Source organism: Portunus trituberculatus, chromosome 23 (genome assembly GCF_017591435.1).
Source record: "Portunus trituberculatus isolate SZX2019 chromosome 23, ASM1759143v1, whole genome shotgun sequence".
NCBI lineage: Eukaryota > Metazoa > Arthropoda > Malacostraca > Decapoda > Portunidae > Portunus > Portunus trituberculatus.
This window is the reverse complement of record NC_059277.1, coordinates 4,478,622-4,500,000: the sequence shown is the minus strand read 5'-3', so window position 1 is coordinate 4,500,000 and position 21,379 is coordinate 4,478,622. Positions and strand designations below refer to the sequence as shown.

The 21,379-nt window shown below is 41.7% G+C and overlaps 1 long non-coding RNA gene across 1 annotated transcript in view; it reads right to left on the bottom strand.

Moving 5' to 3' along the window:
- Positions 1 to 9,755, bottom strand: part of LOC123507739 — a 14,308-nt gene extending 4,553 nt beyond the window's left edge. The window contains exons 1-3 of the long non-coding RNA XR_006675747.1: positions 9,627 to 9,755; positions 8,802 to 8,911; positions 1,455 to 1,568 (exon numbers count right to left, since the gene is read on the bottom strand). This is a non-coding gene — a long non-coding RNA (uncharacterized LOC123507739). The remainder of the gene's footprint in view (positions 1 to 1,454; positions 1,569 to 8,801; positions 8,912 to 9,626) is intronic.
- Positions 9,756 to 21,379: the final 11,624 nt, after the last annotated feature.

Here is a 21,379-nt window from a genome sequence, read left to right as displayed (position 1 = left end):
TTTAAGGAAAAACGAAATGTAACTGTAAAGGAAAGAAATGAGAGGAAAGTAAAATGTAAAGGAAGACGGAAAGAAGAAAGGAAAAGAAAAGTGAAAAGAAAATGTAAGGGTAGAATAGAAAAAGAAAAAATAAAGAAAAATAGAAAGAATAGAAAAAAAAAAAGGAAAAATAGAAAGGTGAAAAGAAAGATTAGGGAAACAGGGAAAGAAGAAAATGTAAACGTAAAGGTAGAAAGATGAAAATAAAAGAAAGGAAATAAACTGGATGAAAAATAAGAGATAGAAAGAATGAAGAAATTTAAATGAAAAGGATGGAGGAGAGAAAAATAATGAAAAGAAAATGGACAGAGGAAAGGAAGATATACAAGGGTGGAATAGAATGAAGGAGGAATTGATTGAAAGGAGGAAAAAGATCAAAAGAAATGGCAGAGGAAGGAAAGATGATGAAGAGGTACGAACAAAGGGAGGAAAATGAATATAACATACAGCACAGAGGGAAATGAGTACTATGTCACCAAAGAAACCAATGAAAACTGTCAAGGAAGTGTATACGTTCATTCCCTCAAGAACTCCCTGACTGCGCATGTATCTCAATGACACCAGGCCATTAAATAAACCACTTATTGGAGCACAAAGAGACTCGCTCCGCCTCGCCTGTCGCTGCTCTCTATTATCCAGCAGAGGTATTGTCTTCCTTCCGGTGCATGAGGTAGTTACGACTCACGGAGAATATTTAATTAATTCCCCGATGGATGTGATTTTAAGCGCGGTGTGCCTTGATCCAACACATGCATATCGGAGAAAAGGGAAGGGAAAGTGATTGCCGCCAGATTGATGCGTGTCATTAGCAGTGGTGGTGGTGGTGGGAGGAGTCGTGACGCTGTCATTCACTCAGGAAAATGTACAGGGATGCTTTACATTGTGTTCAGTAAAGCGGTGTCCTTGGTATTAGCTGAGGAAAGAGATAACACACACACACCCTCTTGCTCGCTCCTTCCCGCCTTTATACACACAAGCTGATACTTAACGGAGCGCTCTCTCTCTCTCTCTCTCTCTCTCTCTCTCTCTCTCTCTCTCTCTCTCTCTCTCTCTCCGGGTAAACTTAGAAGAAAGTGAAGAATGTCTCCAAGTTCTCTCATCTTATTAGCGCTCCGTAAAACCATAAGAATGTCGTCTAATCAAGGCATATTCATTCATCTCTGTATTCATTCACGTAATCCAACTCCTCACTCATCTAATTTAATTTTATATGCGTGCGCCTGACTTTTCTTTACTATTAATTATTTCTTTCTTTAAAGTTTCGTGTGAATATTCATGACTAACTCAGTGAATACGAGATTCCGAGGCGAAACTGGCTATTTGAACGAAAAGATACGTAATTTATACATTATTCTTTTGGTCGTTGGGTTTTCACTACTATTAGTACTGACACACACTACGCTATTTTCACGAACCTTAGATGCATGTTCCTCCTTCACGACAGAGCTTGGCGGCCACTGGATTCTGTCCTAAAGATTTTGTTCGAGGTGTTGCGGAGGGTTGACATTGTTCTGTTGACTCGATAAACACTGCCGGAAGAAATAAGAAATGGATGAATAGTAGTAGTAGTAGTAGTAGTAGTAATAGTAGTAGTAGTAGTAGTAGCAGTGGTAGTAATAGCAGTGGTAGTAATTGTTGTGGTAGTAATAGCAGTGGTAGTAATAGTGGTAGTAATAGTGGTAGTAATGGTAGTAGTAATGGTGGTGGTGGTAGTAGTAGTAATAGTGGTAGTAATAGTGGTAGTAGTAATGGTAGTAGTAGTAATAGTAGTAGTAGTACAGCAGTGTAGTAGTGGTGGTAGTAGTGGTGGTAATAGTAGCAGTAGTGGTGGTGGTGGTGGTGGTGGTAGTAGTAGTAGAGTGGTAGTAGTAATGGTGGTAGTAGTGGTGGTGGTAGTGGTAGTGGTGGTGGTAGTAGTGGTGGTAGTGGTGGTAGTAGTAGTGGTAAGGTGGTGGTGGTAGTGGTGGTAGTAGTAGGTGGTAGTAGTAGTAGTAGTAATGGTAGTAGTAGTAGTAGTAGTAGTAGTAGTAGTAGTAGTAGTAGTAGTAGTAGTAGTAGTCGTCAAACAGAACGGAAAGAAGAAAGGAAAGACGTGATGTGGTATTTTCTGTCATTTTGTGTGTAGTGGCCACATTTTGTCTTATTCATGTGATGTTGAAGGTTTCATTACGTGATTATATTGCTTGTGCACATATGTGTTTCATGTGCTAGGTGGAAAATGATGCGCTAGGGTCGTCAAATTATAACTCCTCTCACTACAAGTTAACTGAAATACTTCCCTTGGTAATAGTTGATACGTAATTAGCAGTTAGTTTGTTGATTAGCTGAGTGAGTGTGTCTTGACTTAGCTAAGAGGATGGTTGGATGGTTGATTGAGTTGTTGGGTAACGAGCTGGTTAGGTAAATGCTAAGCTGAGTAATGGGTGAGTAAGTTGGTTAGTTGATTAGCTGACTGAGTGACTAAGGAAATGAATAATTGACTGACGGGATATATGCGAATATATCCCGATATATGCAAGTGATGGAGTGGGTGGGTGATTGAACAAGAGAGAGTGATTGATCATATAATTATGGCTGGTTGACTGGCTGGAATGGTTGAATAGATAGTCAAGTAATGCGGTGAGTAAATGCTTGATCGATTGAACGAGGGAGTGCGTGGGTGGCTTGCTCGCTGGTTCGTCCCACGCCCCTTATGAAAAAAAAAAAATGCTAATTCATATCACCACTTTGTATCAATATTTATCTAATATCATTTTAACCTTCTTTATAACGAAAATGAATTATGTAGCGTTATAAATTGTTGTAAAAACTATCTATGTGTCTTCCTATGTGCTGTATGTATGAGTATATAGTGATACTTTGATATTTTATAACATTCTCTATTACAAACATTATTAACAATTATACATTATTGCAAAAACCGCCTGTGTATCTACTTAAGTGTTGTATGCTCTCTCTCTCTCTCTCTCTCTCTCTCTCTCTCTCTTTACTCAAGTTTTCCCAGGTCGCAGTGGATTATATTTGCTATTTTCTGAGTCCACGCGTCGCTCTTTGCCAGCCGGTAATGGCACGCCGCTGGCAGGCAATTTTGATGATTCTTACACATCATTCTGAGCCATTTGGGGAATCTGCAATGATTTCGTGTCTCTGTCGCTTTGTGAATGTCAGTGAGTGAGTGAGTGAGGGAGGTGGGAGAGATGATATTGTGTGCGTGTGCGTGTGAGAGAGAGAGAGAGAGAGAGAGAGAGAGAGAGAGAGAGAGAGAGAGAGAGAGAGAGAGAGAGAGAGAGAGAGAGAGAGAGAAGAGAGAGAGAGAGAGAGAGAGAGAGAGAGAGAGAGAGAGAGAGAGAGAGAGAGAGAGAGAGAGAGAGAGAGAGAGAGAGAGAGAGAGAGAGAGAGAGAGAGAGAGAGAGAGAGAGAGAGAGAGAGAGAGAGAGAGAGAGAGAGAGAGAGAGAGAGAGAGAGAGAGAGAGAGAGAGAGAGAGAGAGAGAGAGAGAGAGAGAGAGAGAGAGAGAGAGAGAGAGAGAGAGAGAGAACGAGGAGGGACATTAGACCCTGTCATCTCAGACTACCAGGAGGACAAGCTTCAGTGTCATCAGCTGGGGCTCGTGGGCAGCTCTGATCATCACGCTGTACTGACACAGCTGGAAGTGGGCGTGGCTCGGGACGAGGCCACCACCCGCACCATCTGGCTGTGGAACAAAGCAGACTGGGCTTCCCTGCGCCGCGACCTGACCCACACCCCATGGGCCACTCTGCTACAGGGAGGAGCAGAGAGTGAAGCACTTGCACTCACCTCTCACCTTCTCGCCCTCCAGAGACGCCACGTCCCACACAGGGAATACACCACCAGACCGACGGATCAGCCATGGTTTGGCTACCGTTGCCGTGTTGCTGCTGAGGCAAAGTATGCTGCCTGGCTCCGCTACAAGAGGAACCCGACTCGGCGCAACAAGGACTTGCATAGGGCTGCATGCAGGAGGATGGTGGTAACCAGCAAGTGGGCCTTAAAAAAGTGGGAGGAAAGCCTGCGCCGGAAACTGTGTGGCACTGGCGTAGGAAACAAAACTTGGTGGTCCCTTGTTAAGGACAAACAGGAACTGGCCACCAAGAATCCATCCCTCCCTCAGCAAGCAGGACGGTACTGTCGCCACCAGCAGTAAGGAGAGGGCACAGTTGCTGGCTTCCTTGTTTGCTGGAAAAATGAAGGTGGGGAATCCACAGCAGCCACCGCCTCAGCTGGTCCAGCAATGTGAGAAGACTGTCACCATGGTGGAGGTGACGCATCAGCAGGTGAAGCGATTATTGCGGGGCTGGACACACAGAAAGCTACCGGCCCTGATGACATCAGCCCGCACCTGCTGAAGCGATGCTCCCAGGAACTGGCTGCCCCTCTCACCCAAGTCTTCACAACTTGTGTACGGGAAAACGTCTGGCCTTCAGTGTGGAAGGAGGCTCGAGTAGTTCCTGCACACAAAAAGCTCCAGGACGGACCCAAAAAACTACAGACCCATATCCCTGTTGTCAGTGGTGGGTAAAGTGTTTGAGAGGGTCGTGGCAGAGGTGGTGTGTAGCCATCTCAAGGACAATGCCCTCCTCTCAGACCAACAGTTTGGGTTCAGACCTGGAAGGTCAACCTCCGACCTAATGATGCTTCTCACCAGGCAGTGGCAGGACGCCCTCGACGACGGCAAGGACACTATAGTGGTTGCTTTGGACATAGCTGGAGCTTTTGATAAAGTATGGCACAACGGATTACTGGAAAAGCTTCGTGCTAAAGGCATCCAGGGTGGCTTGCTACGACTCCTGGGAAATTACCTGCAGGACAGAAGCCTCAAGGTGGTTGTCAACGGGCAAACATCTGAGTCCCTGCCTGTGGAGGCATCAGTGCCACAGGGTTCAATTCTTGGCCCACTCCTGTGGAATATCTACGTGGATGATCTTCTCCAGCTACTGCCAGGAGTCAAGGCCTATGCTGATGACTGCACCCTCTCCTATACCTATCCACGCCAGGACAGTGGGCGGGCTGCTGAGGCCATCAATCAGCAGCTACGAGTGATAGAGGAGTGGGGTGCTCGCTGGCAAGTGACATTCGCGCCGGAGAAGACACAGGCAATGGTTGTCTCTCGGTCCCCAGCCGCCATGGCAGCAATGGCAGGAAAGTTGTCTTTTGGCGCTGCTGCTCTCCCACTCCAAGATGACGTCAAGATACTTGGAGTGGAGGTGGATCGAGGGCTGAGGTTTGACAGCCATGTCAAATCCATTGCCAAGAAAGCCTCTCACAGGATCTCCGCTCTCAGAAGGATCGCCAGTTTCCTCGACAGGAAGGGAGACTGCTGCTGTACAAGGCACAGGTGCGGCCCCACCTTGAGTACGCAGCTCTCTCCTGGATGTCCTGTGCCGCCACACACAGAAGGAGACTGGACAGCATCCAACGCCGCGCCATACGGCTAGTAGATGCTGCAATACCACCTCACCCAGAGCCTGAGCGTCCCTTGATTCACTGGAACACCGCAGAGATGTGGCGGCAATCGTAGTGTTCCATAAGGCACAGGTGCAAAGAGTGCCACATCTGGCAGGGCTGCGTCATCCTCTGAGAGTCACCGCACGGAGCACGAGAACGGTGCTCAATGGTGGTGACGCCGTAGAGGTGCCGCGATCCCACGGGTGTCAGCATCAACGCACCTTCGCAGGACGCGTCTCCAGGATGTGGAACTTGTTCACGGCCGCGGTGCCTCACGTCCAGGAGATGAACACACACAGTGTCAAACTGATGGCACATAAGTGGAGACAGACACTGCCAACTCCTCTGACACTCTTTGTGACGTGACACTCAGTGTAGTGCAGTGCGTGAATAGTGCTAGTGAAGTGAAAAGAACAGTGCTCCATTTACATGCTGACCATCTTGTATATTTTCTATTTTTAAGTCTTGTAAATATTGTAGAGAAATAGATTGTAGTACCCTTAGAATAGGTAGCACACGACAGTGCGCCTTTGGGTACATGTTCTTCTGTATAAATTATGTTTAAATAAAAAAAAAAAAAAAAAAAGAGAGAGAGAGAGAGAGAGAGAGAGAGAGAGAGAGAGAGAAAGAGAAAGAGAGAGAGAGAAAGAATTCCAGCATCAAAGCGAAGGTAAAATATTTGGTAAGCTGATGCAAGAAATAAAGTTTCGTTTTAAAATTACTAATTATTAATTATAATTATCATCATCATCATCATCATTACGGCTACTTCACTATTACTATCACTACTACTACTACTACTACACCGTTATTACTATTGGTGCTGCTGGTGCCATCACAATATACTACTTAAAATTACTACTATTATCATCATGGTTTCTATTTCTGCAGGTGTGGTTACAAGAGGCACAGGTGAGCGTGGTTACCTCAAACACTTCCTCTCTGTGAAAGGTGTCATAAGGTTTTAGTGAGTGATAACATGTAAAAAAGACAAGTGTGGTTATGGGTCGTCTTCACCTCCCTTACTTATATCTTTGTTGTGAATCGTTTTATTTCCCCCTAACCTATGCCTGCGTTACAAGACACAGGCAGAGTCCGTAGTGCTTCTCAGCTTCATAAAATGTCCTTGCGCAAATTTAGATTAGAATTTTGAATCACTCACAACAAAGAAGGTGGTTTGATATTCAGATTTTTTTGGGGCACTACTTTACATTGCAGTCAAAAGCTTAAGTTTTTACTGGCAATATAGTGACAAGTGAAAATGTAAAGTGCTGCTATGAATCGTGGTATTGCACCTCATTCACGCCACAAGCAGGTGTCAGGCGAGGAGGCAGCAGCGGTGTGTATATTATATAATGAAAATAAACTACGAACAGGTGAAGTAGGCAGTGCAGCAGTAAATCGTGTTATCTCCTGTTATTTCCCGCCTCGCTAACGCCTCAACAGAAATACAGGTGAGGAAGCCAGGTGTGATGCAGAGTTTAGCGGTGCGGAAGAAAATTTACCAAGAGAAGGAGATATGGTTATAGACGTACGGTATTATTCCAATGTTTCACCACATTCCACTAGCTGTTTTTTACCCACCTCATGAGATAGAGCTCCTCATTCCGAGTATTTTGAATCCCATATTTATAAGGCGCATTTATAATGGCGATACCGAATTTAAAATTTAATCGTATTTTTGGCGATCTCACTCCCGAGTCCCCATAGAACAGAGGCAGACTGGCGCGAGAGCTGCTGGACCCAGGGCAGCGGCTACCGTGCGGGCCAACATTAGTGACTCGTTTTGTCTGAGCTATTGTTTCCGCTGATTGGTTACTTCCGTTTGAAAGTGAACCGACGGCCAATGAAAAAAAAATCATAATTTATTCAACCAATCACGGTGGCCTTGAGGCTCGCGGTATGAATTTGAATTCAGTTTGAGGCAAGATGTCCCACTGTGCAGGTTGTGAACTGCATTACTTCAAAGTTATCGCCGAGTTTTTACGTGATCACGACGTTCTACCTACTGTGGTGCAGTGTCCTACTTATCACCGAGACTGTACGTACAGGGAAGTGTTTTTTACCCATCTCATGAGATAGGTTAGGTTAGGTTAGGTTAGGTTTGGGTTGGGTTGGGTTATGTTTGGGGGGCGATAAAAAAAAATGGGCGATTTGCGCCAAAAACAATTGATTAAAAGCAAGCCGAAATCTACCAGAAAAAAATTAGTTTCGTCCAGAAAAGAGAATGTGGTGAAACTGGAAATTTACCGACGTACAGACAAAGAAAGGAAGGATTCACAGAGAGGGAGCGAAACGAAGGGGTGGAGAAATGCGTGAGAAAGGAATAAAGAGAAAGAAAGGAAAGTATTGAGATAAATAGGAATTTAGAAGGAGAAAAAGAGAAAGTGTTAGAAAAATTGATATAGAGGGAGTTGGGGAAGGAGACAGGGAAGCAAAAGTGTCGAACAAACAGGGAGAAAGCAACAAATTAATGGAGAGAAGCTGCATTGTGTTTATCAACTGGTCTTTCGCAATTGCATCTTTTAATTAATCTTAAGCTCTTTAACCTGACCAGTGTGTGTCAGCGGTACGTATCCAAAGAGGAAAACAGTTTAACATCAATACTGAACAGGAGAATGACTTAGATCAGTAATAATACAAATCAGCAAAGCACAAGCGGCCCATATACCTTGCCTGTAGAAGCATGTCATCACTTGGCAATTTTCCCAGCGCCCTCTACGTCTTCACCGCACAACAGTACCTCGTCACATGCCGCAATTCATGGACTGATACATATAACCCGCCGGACATTGAGAGCAGAATTATGTAAGTCTATAAAGTAAAAGTCCGCCATAAAATGCAAGGCGCGTGTCGGCTTCCGGAGGTGAGCCTTAGCGCGCTATAATTTATCTCAACTATCCACGTAGTAAGTATTCCGCTAAATATTTCACTGCGGTATTCACGTATATTTTCAGGTAACACAATAACGCGCAACGAGAACCAGCCTGGAATTTATAATGGCGCACAGAAAGGAAGAGAGAGAGAGAGAGAGAGAGAGAGAGAGAGAGAGAGAGAGAGAAAGAAAGAGAAAGAGAGAGAAAGAAAGAGAAAGAGGAAGGGGAAAGAAAGAGAAAGAGGAAGGGAAAGAAAGAGGAAGGGGAGAGAGAGAGAGAGAGAGAGAGAGAGAGAGAGAGAGAGAGAGAAAGAAACCATCCCCCCCTCCCCCACCTACTCATATCAACTCTCACAAACAACCCCGTATCCTCAACACCTTCCAGATTTTACCTTTTCAGCAGCTGCGCGTGAAAAGCTTACCTGGCGGGCCCTCGGGTTGCTTCGCCAGGTGATTCACAGCCCATTTGTGTCCGGAGTGGGGCAGGGCGGGGCGGGGCCGTCCAGGTGCTCACACATGCATCCACATATTGCTGCGGTGTTAAGGGAGAGTGATGGTGAGGTGGTGACGCAAAGCTCTCTCTCCTTTCTCTCTCCCTCTCTCACACACACACACACACACACACACACACACACACACAGTAGAATACACTATCCCTGGATTCTTGTTAGGTAGTTGTACGAAGGAAAATGGAGTTAATGGCGAGGAAAGATGGAAAAAGAAAATTTACGATATACAAAACTTTTCTTGGAAATATCCTACACGGTAATATATTGATAATTGTAATAGCAATATCATAAAAAATAGAGTAATATGACAACACTCGCAGGTTTTATATTTTCGTTGCATTTTCTTCATCCAGAGTTCATTACGAGCTATATTTTCCATCATTGTTCATTTTCTTAAAAATGCGTGTGTAGGATAAAACTTAATTTGCGTTTGGACAAGTAAGAAGGATTGTGGTATTTATTCAATTACACTAATTGCGGCGAATGCAGGTGTGTTCAATCTCATTTTCATTCAGCCAATGTAATTCAAACTGCTATTAGACTAATATATATATATATATATATATATATATATATATATATATATATATATATATATATATATATATATATATAAAATAATAATAATAATAATAATATTAATAACAATAATAAAAGGATATTAAAAGGACATGAAAACTGCTAAACAAAAACAAAACAAACTAAATGCATCAGCTAAAAGCAGAGAGTGTTTGTTACCTTGTCTGTGGTGGTGACCCTGGTGAGATGTACTGACGAGGTCTGTGGTGGTGACTCTGGTGAGATGTACTGACGAGGTCTGTGGTGGTGACTCTGGTGAGGTGTACTAACGAGGTCTGTGGTGGTGAGATAGACTGAGAAGACAGTGAAGGGTAAGGATAAAACAAACATATCTGGATTCGGAAGATTTCGAATGATTGTATCGAAAATTCATAGAACAGGAAGTGGTTTGGTTGTTTAACACAGATTTGATAACTTATATATAGTTATTCCATGATTTTGGCTTCTTTCGATGAACTAATATTTTATTGATAAACTAATATAAGATATATTTTTTTAATTATCAATGGAGACAGGTGAGTGTTGGCGGATCCCAGAATACGAACTGTGTGAGATTCGGAGAGCTGTTCGAAAATATGCACCTCAAGCTCAGTGAAGCGGAGGGTTAGATTCCTTCCTGTTTCCACCGATGTACCGATATATACATCTCGGACATTGAAATAGATACACAATATTAGAGCAGTGAAATGGGGAGACACGATCTTTGAAAGGGAAGAGAGATTTTATAATGCAAGAGTTAGAGAAAACGATCTTGAACTTAACATGAGGACAGTGTAATCCAAAACTCGTTCCCTATTTCATTTTATCATTGTGTGGCTCTCTCTCTCTCTCTCTCTCTCTCTCTCTCTCTCTCTCTCTCTCTCTCTTTGGTTATTGTTATTCAGTCCAAGTTAAAATTTCCTTAACTTTTTTTCCTTTGTCTTTCATTTCTCCGCTTCGGGATTTTTCTTTCCTCGCATCGATTCCTTTTTTTAAAGTTTTATTCAGTAAGCTTTCTCTCTTTTCATTAATATCAAAATCCCCTCTCTCTCTCTCTCTCTCTCTCTCTCTCTCTCTCTCTCTCTCTCTCTCTCTCTCTCTCTCTCTCTCTCTCTCTCTCTCTCTCTCGCCAGGCGCTAGAGACACCTAGCTAATAATGACGTAAACTTGTATCGTAAATAGCTGCTATTGACATTAATTACCAAAGTTGTGAGTGTCAAGGAAGCGTTAATAAGTTTACCCCTGGAAGGTCTCTAGTCTCGGGTGGCAGCCTCAACACCGAACCACCACCCGGACGGCCAGCTTTAATTGAGAATTGTCAAAGTATCACACCCGTAGGCAAGCAAGTGTATCGCGCACGCCTTGGAGGTCAGGCACAGTAAGAGTTTGGCTAAGAAAGAAATTTGTACGATGTAAATTAGGGTAAATGTTAAAGGATTAATTTTACTACTTGTTATGATTACTTACTACTACTACTACTACTACTACTACTACTACTACTGCTACTACCATCTACTGAGAGTTTGAACATATATAAGTGTGTTTTAGTCTGGGTCAGAGCCACGGTGAATGAGTGGGCCGAGTTGGTGGTGGTGGTGGTGGCGGAGGCGAAGGAAATAAGTGTGCCTCAGTATATCTCACAGCTGTTGACACAATGAGGCACGGCGGCCATTACTTAACAAGTCTAATATATAGGTCAAGATAGTTTTCAGTTCGTGTGTCGTTTGTGCCAAGCAGTTCGCAGATATTTGCTCTCTTTGCCTTAGATAAACTCAGACATACACACACATCTCTCTCTCTCTCTCTCTCTCTCTCTCTCTCTCTCTCTCTCTCTCTCTCTCTCTCTCTCTCTCTGAGTAAGAAAGTTAACTTTTTATAAGCAATTATGAGCAAAATAAACAAGCAAATTCCATAAACCTCAAGGGTCATGAGATTATAATGGCTTAAATAATGTTGATGTATTTTTTTTACTCCTAAATAATTTCTGAGCGAAGCCGGTGATTTTTTACTGCAAGGTCTACAATCTCTCTCTCTCTCTCTCTCTCTCTCTCTCTCTCTCTCTCTCTCTCTCTCTCTCTCTCTCTCTCTCTCTCTCTCTCTCATTTCACGGACACCCAAAAAATGTACGGTAGGAGGAAGAGCTTAGCAAAATAATGCTCTTTATTTCCTCTTAAATGCAAGACATCCATTTTTTCAGCGTCATTTCTGGGAGAAGGAAGAAAGGGAGGAGGGAGAAGAAGAAAAGGAGAAGGAGGAGGAGGAAGAGAAGGTGGAGAAGGAGGAGGAAGAGGAGGAGGAGGAGGACGAAGAGGAGGCGGAGAAAAGAAGCGAAAAAAAGTGAAGGATGAAAAAAAGGAGAGAAGAAAAATGGAGAGATAGACAGAAGTATATAGAAAATGGTTTGATGAGAGAGAGAGAGAGAGAGAGAGAGAGAGAGAGAGAGAGAGAGAGAGAGAGAGAGAGAGAGAGAGAGAGAGAGAGAGAGAGAAGGAAAACACCGACTTATTATAACAAAAAAGAAAAAAAAACTTGAAAAGGCGTTTGTTTTCCGCTTTGAAGTAGGAAAGAGAGCGAAGTGTAATCCTGAAAGCCGAAGGTCAGAGGATGGTGTTGAGGGGGGGGGGGAAGATGGCGTAGTAGATAGAGATGGAGATAAAATGGAAGGAGAGAGAGAGAGAGAGAGAGAGAGAGAGAGAGACATCATCTCCCATTCGTAGTAAACTGTGATAAAAGATATACTGGGAAAATGTATGGCTGTGTTAGGCGAAGGAATGCGTGTGATATAATCTTTTAGTTTTCTTTCATTCTTCGCATTTTGTGTATTAACTGAAATCTTTCCAATCTTTCCTTCTTTTTTTGCAGGTCTTTCATTTTTCCTACTGCCTCTCTTCCTCCTCCTCCTCCTCTACCTATTTCCTTGCTTCATATTTTCCTCTCATGTGTACACCATTATTTTTTCCTCTCTTCCGCTCCACTTATCCTTCTCTATTTTCCTCTTCTTTTCTGCAAATACTCCAGTTTTCCTCCTCCACCTGCTCTACCGTTCCTTTATTTCTTTTCCACCTCTAAATCCTTAGTGCCTATCCTTCCTTCTTTTCCTCTTCCTCTTCATTTTACTTTCTACCTCTTCCTTACTGCAAATATTTGGTTTTCCTTTTCCCTAACCAACATTGCCTAAGTTTCTTTTTTTTTCTTTCTCTTTTTTTTCATTCATCTCCCTTTCTTCCCCCTCCTATCCACAAATCCTTTCGTCATCCTCCTTTCCATATATACCTTCTTTATCCTGCTATTCACATCTTTTTTTCCTTCTATTCAAATATCACTCCCTTAATCTCACCCCAGCAAATCCTCTTCTTGTGTATAATATAGTCTAGTTTTTACTCTCCACTCTCAAAGACATTCATAGTAGGCCACGACTGTACGCAGAACCAGAATATGGAAGCTCAGGCGTCTTTCAGTGAGTTTCAGGAAAGACCAGGTGTGTGTGTGTGTGTGTGTGTGTGTGTGTGTGTGTGTGTGTGTGTTTGGACAGGTAAGTAATCTGAGATGATGTTTGCTCCTGTGTATACGGATATTTATTCAATCTTCCTAAATTTGAAGGAACTATGAATTAACTTTTTTATTCTCTCTTTGTATTATTGCTATTATTATATCACAAGATCTTACTTTTTACACACATACAAACACACACACACACACACACACACACACACACACTGAGAATATCCTATGGGAATGAACAATAGTAAAGTCACACACGCTAGAAAAGACAATTAAAAAAAACTTTGATTATACAAGAAATACACAATAATGTAAAAGGAAAACAAAAAGAAAAGACTGTACCCAAATTACGTCTCTCTCTCTCTCTCTCTCTCTCTCTCTCTCTCTCTCTCTCTCTCTCTCTCTCTCTCCCCATTGTTTCCTCCTACCCACGTTGTTTTGTGTCGGTAATAACTCGTCTGTGTGTTGCGTCCATTCATCACCCAGACGCCATCATTGTCCCTCTTTTACAGCTCACTTTTACCCTCCGCCTTCTTCTGTCTCCTCCCTCCTTCCTTCACTAAATGCTCCCTAGTGGCTGCCCCTTTTCTTCGTCTCCTTGTGTGTGTGTGTGTGTGTGTGTGTGTGTGTGTGTGTGTTCTTCTCTCTCATCCAAACTCCTCTTTTATAGTGTCCTTAATGCCCGTCTCGTTTCATCTCTCTCTCTCTCTCTCTCTCTCTCTCTCTCTCTCTCTCTCTCTCTCTCTCTCTCTCTCTCTCTCTCTCTCTCTCTCTCTCTCTCTCTCTCTCTCTGTTCAGCTGCCACAGGATTATCCGCAAAACGCGCAACCTTGAAAAATACGGAGAAACGCAGTTATGAAATGCGCTTTTAGTGTGTGTGATTTTATACAGGAAACGCAATACTGTTGGCAGGATTGTAACGCTTCCCTTCCATTATGTATTTATTTTTTTTTTTTGCGTTAGCGGCGAAGTTTGTATGGAATCCTCTTTATTTATTCTCTCCTCTCATCGCTGTCTGGTTTTTATTGCTATTGCTTTTTTATTTACTTATTTATTTATTTTTTGCTCTTTTGTGTTATTATTTGTTCCTTTGAGTGCTCTATGTGTGCTTTTGATATTCTTTTTTATTCATGAGTCTTATTGTTTTTTTTTTTCATGGATTTATACTGTTATATATGAGTATTATAAAGTGTGAGTATCAACCATGCGTGTGACTTTGTGTTATTAAAAATGTAGCAGTATTATGCATGATGTATTATGTCCGAACATGTATTATTAGTTAGATATATATATGCAGGTACGGTGAGTTATGAATGAGAAGATAATGTAAAAGAATAATAGGTATGAGTATGTCTATCATGAGTTATGTATAAATACTGTAGATGAGAATGATATGTATGTATATTATGTATATCTATGTACGATTACTATACATAATATTGAGTATACAGTATTCCTCCCTGTATCTCTATTCCCCCAAATACACGATACCACAGTTTTTATATCCAAGTGCTTTATGTATTTAATCATTTATATCTGTCAGTGCAGGTATTGTATATATGTGTGAGAGTATTGTGTGCATTGTGCGCGGGGTGATGGGCGTGGAGGTAATGCGGTGTGTGTGGAGTGTACGTGACGGCAAATGACCAACTCAATTATCTCGCCATTCACTGCTTGTTAAAAAATAATTGACTCTCTCTAAGCTCCCGCCAGCCTCATCTGCCGCCCGTGACACCCCGCGCGGCCCACTCTCACATACGCACCATTTTTCGCCTGTTGCATATATAGCCTGTGTGTGTCCGCCTGTCTCCGGCTCTGTGTGTGTGTGTGTGTGTGTGTGAGGGTGGGTGGGTGGGTGGGAGGTTCGGCTCTCTCATGCGTATGTTTTTGCGTTTCCTGTTCACTGTCAGTAATTCAGTTTATGTTGGTTTGTTTCAGATTTGCTTCCCTTTTTGGTAGATAAAGATGTGTTTAGAAAAGTGTGTTATTGAAGCCATTCTTGCGATAACACCTTTCTATTGGTTTTCTTTCTTTCTTTTTCAACGGGAGGTAGTTTCATGTTTTCTTTTGTAACTATTTTCTATATCTTTTTTTTTATGTATTTCTTCACACGACGATAACTTCCATAATTGCTTTTGCGTCATTTCGTTCGTTTGTCTGGCTCTTGTCTGTCTGGTTCTTGTCTGTATGTGTCTCTGTCTGTGTTTCTATCTGTTAGTCTCTCTGTTTCCCTCTCTCTGTCTCCCTCTGTTTGTCTCTCTCTCTGTTTGTCTCTCTCTCTCTCTCTCTCTCTCTCTCTCTCTCTCTCTCTCTCTCTCTCTCTCTCTCTCTCTCTCTCTCTCTCTCTCTCTCTCTCTCTCTCTCTCTCTCTCTCTCTCTCTCTCTCTCTCTCTCTCTCTCTCTCTCTCTCTCTCTCTCTCTCCAGCTTAGTGTGCTTGAAGGTACGTGTCGAGATATAAAAAATAAGACCTCTCTCTCTCTCTCTCTCTCTCTCTCTCTCTCTCTCTCTCTCTCTCTCTCTCTCTCTCTCTCTCTCTCTCTCTCTCTCTCTATATACACATCTCTCTCGTCCGCTGAGCAAATTACGACTAAGGAAGAAAAACAAAGGAAGGAGAGAAAAAAAAACTCTCTCCTCTCTCTCTCTCTCTCCTCTCTCTCTCCTCCTCCTCCTCTCCTCCTCCTCCTCCTCCTCTTTTATACCTCCTTTGCACACGAAACTCAGGTGACCAAAAGTGAGGTGAGTGAGGATGATAAATCCATCACAGTGACAGGAAGAGAAAGAGGAGGGGGAGAGGAAGAAGAGGGCAAAGGAAGGAGGAGAAGAAAAAGACAAAACACAAGAGGAGGAAGAGTAGAAGAGATGAAAGAGGCGTTGACTAAGGACTGTAGTTGGGAAGGAAGAGAGGTAAGGAGGAGGAAGGAATGCTATCAGAGAAGGAAAAACGGACGGATAAATGAAGTGGTGAGGGAGATAGGGCCGCTTTTAATTAGAGTAACCAAGGTGTGGCGAGGAGGAGGAGAGAAGAGTCGGATTAAGGGAGGAGAGAGCGGAGACGTGAGACGAATAATGAGAAGAAATTACGGAGGTGAGCCGCTCGAGAGTGAGAGAGAGAGAGAGAGAGAGAGAGAACAGAGAAAGAAACAATGTAGAGATAATGGAGTGTTGGTTCTCTCTTCATCCCTCTCCCCCCTCTCTCCCTTTCTCTCTGCTGCTACAGACACACACTCGAAGCAAGTGAACCCTAAGTTTAGACTCCTGATGAAGCCTCGAGCCAGATGTTCGATTTCACCATAAAGACACACATTCTCTCTCTCTCTCTCTCTCTCTCTCTCTCTCTCTCAACAAAAGCCGCACTTGTTTTGAGAGAGAGAGAGAGAGAGAGAATATTTCAGCTCCCGAGAGAAAATATAAGTGGTATATGGAGGAGTGACAAAGAGAGAGAGAGAGAGAGAGAGAGAGAAACGAGGAAGGACAAAGACAGCAAGGTAAACATTTATAAGAAAAATAACTATAAATGCCCCCACCATTTACCCCTACACATCCCTCCTCCTTCTCCTCCTCCTCCTCCTCCTCCTCCTCCTCCTCCTCCTCCTCCACAACTTGTTCCCATCCGCCTCGGTGAAAGAAACGGAGAAACGGAACAACAAGACGCAAAAAAAGGAAGAAACAAATAAACTAGCGGCATGACAAGCGTATGTCGAAAAAAGAAGACAAAAATGTAGAAATAAAAGAAAAAAAAACACGTGAGATTTCTTGAAAGCAGGGTAAAAATAGAATTATGTTATTTTTCGTCTTTTTTTTGTGTGTGTTGCTTTTTTTTTATAACTTTTTGTGTTGCTGAGGAAGAGAAAAGAAAGAAAGAGGAGACCGTGTAGCGTCCCAGTTCACTTCACCCTCTTCTTGTTGCTGTGTTTCCTTTGTCTCCTCCTTGTCTTACTCCTGCCTCTTGTACTGTCCCTCTTTGGCTACATCCATCTTGCTTTTTTTTTTTTATCTCTCTATCTTTTGTTTTGACTTATTTCCCACATTTTTCATCGTCTCTGTTTTTCTTTTCGTTTATCATTTTTTTTTTCTTACTCCTGCTCTCTTCTTGTACTCTCCCTCTTTGGCTACATCCACCTTGCTTTTCTTTTCTTTTTTTCATCTCTCTACCTTTTCTTTTTACTTTTTTCCCATGTTTTTCATCGTTTCTGTTCTTTTCGTTTATCATTTTTTTTCTTGTTTTCCTTACTCCTGTCTCATATACTTTCCTTCTTTGGCTACATCGATCTTTTTTTTTTCTTTTTTTTATCTCTCTACCATTTGTTTTAACCTATTTACCACATTTTTCATCGTCTTTGTTCTTCTTTTCTTTTATAACTTTCCTTGTCTATATTTTAACTTTTTTCTCACTTTTTATTCCTCTTGCTATTGTTTTCTATTTTCTTTTTTTTCTGTTTCTTTGTGTATCTATTTTTGTGCTTTTTTTTCTCTCTCTCTGTTCCTCCATTTTTTTCCTTCCCGTGAGTTTCATCATTTGTCTTCCTTTCGTCCTTTCTTTTATCTTTTTCTCTTCATATTTTTTTTTCGTTAAAATTACCCTTCTTATTATTATTTCCTCTTGTTCTTGCTCTTCTCTGCTTTTCCCTTTCCTCTACTTCTCTTCACTTATTTGCTTCATCTACATCTACCTGTCTTTTATTCTTATATTTTCATTATAAAGATTTTTTTTTCTCGTTTATATGTTCGTCACTTGTTCTTTCACTGATATTTTTTCCTGATCATTCCCGTCTTTTTTTTCTTTCTATTTCACTACCAATCACTTCACCCTTTCTACTCCTGCTCATTTTTCTTCTTATATTTTCATTATATAGGAATTTTTTTCGTTCATAATGTTCGTCACTTGTTCTTTCACTGATATTTTTCTGATCATTCCCGTCTTTTCTTTTCTTTCTCTTTCACTACCAAACGCTTCCACCCTTTTTACTCTTTCTCATTTCCCATTTAACTCTTTTTTTTATCTTACACTAATTCATATTTCCTTCTTAGATTTTCCTGTCATATAAGATGTCACGATTCCGTATTTTTTTTTTCTAAAAGTTTTATTTTTGACAGTTTTCTCATTTTTCTTCCGTTTTCTTCAGTGTTTTATTGCGTTGTTTTCCGTATTTCTGCTCGTGTCTTTTATCCTCATTTCTCTCATGGTTTATTCTTTTATTCTCTTCTATTCATCTCCATCTTTTATCTAGCTCTCTGTATTTCTTTCCTGCATGTGTGTGTGTGTGTGTGTGTGTGTGTGTGTGTGTGTGTGTGTGTGTGTGTGTGTGTGTGTGTGTGTGTGTGTGTGTGTGTGTGTGTGTGTGTGTGTGTGTGTGTGTGTGTTTCCTATTCTTTTATACGTTTTCCAGTTGTTTTTTCTTTGAATTGCATATTTTTCTTTTACATATAATTACTTTTCTTTGCAATGTTATCGTTAAATATTTTCTTTCCTGCAGTGGAAAAACTCACTTCCAATTTGCAACGTTTTCAAAAGCTTTTAGTTTCATTCACCATTTTTCCCTAACTTTCATTCGTTTCATTTTTAATAATTTTCTTCACTACCTTTTTTTTTGTTCTTTCCTTCTATTTCTTACCTTGTAATTTTGCTATTTTTTAAGTATTTTGGTCTTCTTTTTCCCTCAATTTATGATTAAATATTCTTGTAATGCTCTTTTCTTTCTTTTCTTTGTTAGTATTTTTTTTCATCTCTCATTTTTACATTTTGATTCAGTTCATATTTAATAATCCCTCGTAGTTTTCTGGTTTCTTTTCATATGCTTAAAAAATTTTGCTAGTGTCATGTACCGAGCTAATATTTCAAGCAGTGCGCGAAATGACAAAGTAATCCCATTTAGCGAAGAGGCATTCTCTCTCTCTCTCTCTCTCTCTCTCTCTCTCTCTCTCTCTCTCTTGCATGTGGTACAAAAAATAAATCCTTTTCTCTTTTTTCTCTTTCCAGCGACGTGATCATATCATTAATTCATCTCGCATCATTAGTACTTTTCAACCAAGGATATTCTCTCTCTCTCTCTCTCTCTCTCTCTCTCTCTCTCTCTCTCTCTCTCTCTCTCTCTCTCTCTCTCTCTCTGTACTTACATCACTTCCGTCGTCCGAGTAACAACACAAAGCTTCGAGATTCACAACACATTTTACGAGAAAGAGATCTGAAACCTTTAGGAACTCTGATTCTATAATTGATGTTAGCGAGATACAGTGAACGAGATCAAAGGAGAAAGCGCAAGGAGGACAATAAAGAGAGAGGAAAGAGGAAAGGAAGGTAAGGGGTATATATATTGGCATGAAAGAGAGGTAATAGGTAGATGTGAACGATTAACGAGATGGAAGGGACAGAAGCGGGGATAGAGCAGGAAGGGAAAGGAGAGAGGACAAGAAATGAAGTATAAGAAATGAATGAGAGATGAAATGGGTGAAAAATAGTTAAGAAGTGAAGAAACTCAAAGAAAAGATAGCATGACGGAAAATGACAGGGAATGAGAAGGGTATTAGAGAGTGAGAGCTAAGTGAAGAGTAAGAAATAGAGGAAAGACGATCAGTATAAAGAGAAGTGTAGAAAAAGAGGAAATGAAAATAAAGACAGAAATAGAAATGGGAAACAGGAGACAAAAGTGGAGAAATCAGATTAGAAGCAATAGGAAAGTTAGAGAAAGGGAATAAAAAGGTGGAGGAGAATAAGGAAAAAATATGTTAGAGATAAAAGCGAGGAAAAGCAAGTGAGAAAAGTGAAGAATTAGAGAAAAAAGCAGCATAGGTAAAAACACGATAGGAAAAGAGAGCGAGCAGAAAATGATAGAGAACAAAAAGGAGAGAGTATTTATTGCCTTCATCATCCGTGCTGTTGACGATGAAATAGAATAAAAAAAGGACTCACTATCTCTCTCTCTCTCTCTCTCTCTCTCTCTCTCTCTCTCTCTCTCTCTCTCTCTCTCTCTCTCTCTCTCTCTCTCTCTCTCTCTCTCTCTCTTATAAATTCCTCTTTCTTCATCATTCTTCTTTTCTTCTTTCTTCTTTTCATCTCCTGACACTCCTTCCCTCCTCCCTCCATCCAACACTTCGCTCTTTCTATTTCCTCTCCCTTTTGTCTCCTCTCCTTTCTTGTGTCCTTGCAATCACCCATTCCTTCCTCCTCCCATTCTACATTTCACTTTCTTTTTTCTTCTCTTTCTCTTGTTTTAAATCATCTACTTTCCCTCATTTATTATCTCTCTTCTCTTTCCTTCCTTCTTCCCATCCTTCCTTCCCTCCTTTCCATCAGTTTCTTCCGAACCTTCACCGCCCTTCCTCTCTCTACTTATACCTATCTAATTTGCCCTCCTATGCTTCTGTTCCAATTTATCCCTTTCTCTCTGTACCTTCCTCCCTTTCTTTCTCTCTCTCTCTCTCTCTCTCTCTCTCTTATTTCTTTCTTTTATCTTTCTTCCTCTCTTACTCTGCTTTTTCCCGACTCATATCTTCTTTTCCCCTAGCTTCCTATATTTTCACAGCCCTCCCTTTCGTTCCCTCCTCTATCTTCTACCACTCTGCTCTCTCTCTCTCTCTCTCTCTCTCTCTCTCTTCCACTCACCAGGTACTCTTCCCTCGCTCTTCGCTACATTACAAGTTGTGTGAGGTGGTACATTAAGGTCCTCTCTCCCTCGTGTCGCAGGGCTTCACACACTTGATCCGACATGTCCCTTTAGGAATGTTACGGCGCTGTTTGCCGGGACGCAGTAAAGGGTGCCACCCAAGGGAACCGTCTGCCCAAGCTCAGCAGAGAGTAGAGTTGAAAAGAAAGAAAAAATATCCAGGAAAAGAAAATGAAAAGAAAAGCGTTCGATGTAAATATTCTCTATCCACGATCAGATGCACGTGTTTTTAAGCTCGGAAAGATAATTTTGGAATTCGTAGTAGGTAGAAAAAAAGTTTGTACCCAGCGTAAAACAGTATTATTTTTATACGTATCCAGTTCAGATATTTATGCTGCCGTGTGCGACGACGCCACCATCCCGAGTATGTTTATGTGATATTTTGCGTGTGGGTTCAGCTCTTTTTGGCCTCGCGCTTGTTTACTGTCATAGAGGACCGCCTCGGAAGCTTTTCGTTATGCGTGAGCGAAGAACAAAACGTCACGGTAGAGTTCAGGCTTTGCGTGGCTGACTTATGAACCTTTCTGACGACGTAAATCTCTCTCTCTCTCTCTCTCTCTCTCTCTCTCTCTCTCTCTCTCTCTCTCTCTCTCTCTCTCTCAGCATTATTTTCGCCACCTTTTGTCTCCTATTATTTCTCACCCCCTTTTATTCCATTATCTCTAAAGACTTTTAACAAAAGGTTTACCCTCCCTCTCCTCCTCTTCCTCATCCTTTTCCTCCTCCTCCTTCTCCTCCTCCTCCTCCTCCTCCTCCTCCTCCTCCTCCTC